Source organism: Poromitra crassiceps (assembly GCF_964638095.1).
Source record: "Poromitra crassiceps genome assembly, chromosome: 4".
NCBI lineage: Eukaryota > Metazoa > Chordata > Actinopteri > Beryciformes > Melamphaidae > Poromitra > Poromitra crassiceps.
Window position 1 is genome coordinate 5,862,007 of NC_139626.1, and position 2,927 is coordinate 5,864,933.

The 2,927-nt window shown below is 39.6% G+C and overlaps 1 protein-coding gene across 3 annotated transcripts in view; it reads right to left on the bottom strand.

The window, feature by feature from the left end:
• Nucleotides 1-1,956: 1,956 nt before the first annotated feature.
• The window catches only part of grb7 (growth factor receptor bound protein 7), a 36,540-nt gene continuing 35,569 nt past the window's right edge, over nt 1,957-2,927 (bottom strand). For all 3 annotated transcript variants that reach the window (XM_083636126.1, XM_083636124.1, XM_083636125.1), the window contains exon 15: nt 1,957-2,927. This exon is cut by the window's right edge and continues 1,123 nt beyond it. The gene's annotated coding sequence lies outside the window, so the exon portion shown is untranslated.

Here is a 2,927-nt window from a genome sequence, read left to right on the forward strand (position 1 = left end):
CTGTCCCGTTTCCCTCCCATAAAGGCAGCATTCTCCCAGAGAGCGCTGAGTTATATGCTCCTGGGACTTTGAAGTGTGTTTGCTACAAAGAAAAACTTCAGAAGTAGGCTAATTCAATTGCTATAGTGACAGTATCAACACAACGTTCCAGGCTATGGCTGTGGTGAAGATGCTGCAAAAAACACAAACCACTCCAGTGCCTTGTCTTCCAATGAGGCCAGTAGTACAGCGGCAAATTGATCAAACTGTGACCTCCAGTCAGTGATAACTGTAGTGTAAAGCAAGCAACCACCAAACACCACCACAAATAAACTATGTTCAGAAAGGTGTTAATTTATGTCTTTCCTCCTCATATAATGACAATGAGTGCGTTTACATGCACACCAATAAACTGATAACTGTTGAGTAATCAGTTTATGGCAATAATCTGATTTCTGCGTTTACATGCACTTTAATAATCCGACAATAGGAAAAACCCGGGTTTACATGATTCAGTCAATTAGTCGGATTTCTCTCCAGAAGGTGGCGGTAATTCAACTTTTTACATGCAACTTGTACATGCACAGATGTATAAACCCACAAGAAACCTGATACGCTGTATACATGCACTCAAAAGACAGGTTATTGGCCAAAAACCTAGGTATGTTTATCGGTTTATTCATAACCCGATAACGGCCATAAACGGATAAAGCTTATCGGTTTATGCTGTTTACATGACCATTTGAATAATCAGGTAACTCCAGAAATCCGCTAATAAACAGTTTATTGTCTGCATGTAAACACACTATGATACTTACTATATCTATGAGTGTGTGTGTGTATGTCAGCTTAAAAAGGCGAGTGTCCGGGTAGTGTAGCGGTAGAAAGCCTTTTTCAGCCTGCCATATGCGTTGTATATATATATATTTGCTTAACTTAAGTGTATTCCTCAAATAAAAAGGTGGCTGGAGAGAGTTTAAGTGGGACTCCATTGAACTCCATTACCTCCCTTAGTGCAGCAGTTTTAAAGGTGAAGCAAATTGGTGTACGATGAATTGCATAAATATGCAGCGAATTGCATTCAATCTTGCAAATGACAGCCATACTACTTCAAAGGGCTACATATTTGTCAGAATGTGAAAAGCTGGAGCGCACCCCCCATCACTGTTTTATTATCTCTCCCAAGGAAAAAAATAAATACACCGTGCTTTTTAAAGAACTGTTGAATTTAGATCACTTTGAACAGAGGAAGGTCAAATTTTGGATCGCTCAGACTTTCCAGTCCTGCACCTGAACACATTCTCATCAGAGCTCCTGCTTCGAATTGTGCGGCACATTTCAGAGTTCTGCTCTTTGAAGCCTATCTGACCCATCCATCCCATGGCTTTTTTTTTTATACCCCTTCATTTACCTGACCATTTAGGCCGACGGGGGGAATTTGTTACCATGGCAACCCCGGGCTGCAGTGGAAACGAAGCGTTACCAGAGCACACTGGTATTTAAGTGCGTGCACGCACACACACACACACACACACACACACAGATGTGCACACCCACACACACAGATCAGCTCTTTAGCTTGTGAAGGCATAGTGCAAAGAAGCTCAGAGCGATGCAGCCAGCAGAGGACCTGTGATGTCTGCTGCATCGCAGGGACTGCCAGCAAGTCCACAATAACCTTCAGGCAGCTTTTTCATGTTGTTCCACCGGTTTTCTCACCATTCAGTCTGGGTTATTTTCCCCCGCCGTTAGGTCTAATTTTGGACTGATAAAGGCTTCGTTATAGTTTCAGACAGTGTGGCTATAGTCCTTCCTGGGCTAGGCCCTAAGCCTATCTGCACTATATAGCACAGTTTGAATCGGTTTTAACACATGTGCATGTCGATTTAGCAAAGCCTTTCTACAACCTTCTTTTTTCTATTACTACATACATAACAGAGTGATTTGAATCTTAAGAACAATCTATGTTTAGTGTGAAATTATTTATTCAACTTAAAAAAAAGTGGATCTGAAAACATTTATAAAAAAACTAGCAATTCTGATCCTATCCAATAAAAGAAAGAAATGTGGCAAAAAGTAAACTGGCCTTGTACATTGAAGGAATTATGACAACGTATATATGGTGACATTTTAGCACCTGATCTATTAAAAAAAGAAAAGAAAAAAGTGCAAAATATTCAAGATAATATTCAAGATAAAAGAATAGATGCTACAAAAAGACCCTCTACAACAATATATTTTCATATACCCCATGTTAGTTATTTATGTATAGTTGTATGGTTGTTTAAACACCATAATGCTGCAATTTTAACCTCTTAATGTGTAAGAAAAATATAGCTTCCCATCACCATCATTGTGCAAATATAGCAATGAAAGAGTGCTTACAGTTGTACTAATTACAATTTCTTCTCATTAAACTATTATTTTGTGGCATTGTTTATAAGGCACAAATAAGGACTGAATGCAGGAAACAATATAAAAATCAGCACAAGTCTATTCTTACATGCTACATGATTGCAACCTGGGGCACTTTCATGAGGGCGCAACAGTCAGATACAATTATTACTGTATCAAACTGTTGCAGCTGTTGGATTCATCACAATATCCTTAAATATCAAAATACTTCTCTTAAATATCAATATCAAATACATGCATTCCTCACTGCTGAAAAAACCATGCTCCTATTAATTACTCAATGCTCAAGCTATTGTTAGCATTGACTCCAATATCTGGTGACTGCAGGCTGCCCTCTGGTGGTCACAATTGTAGGTTCCTCGGTGTAACCTGGTGAAGCCACAGTCGGTTCATGCTTGCCACAGCTCTTCTGCTGATGTCACCATGGAAATCCTCAAGCTGTTAGGGCCGTACTTAACTGAATCAAACAGCACATAACAGTCCTCTGATCCCCAAAGTGCTAAAAGTCTGTCCAAAGTGGCTAATTAAGCCGT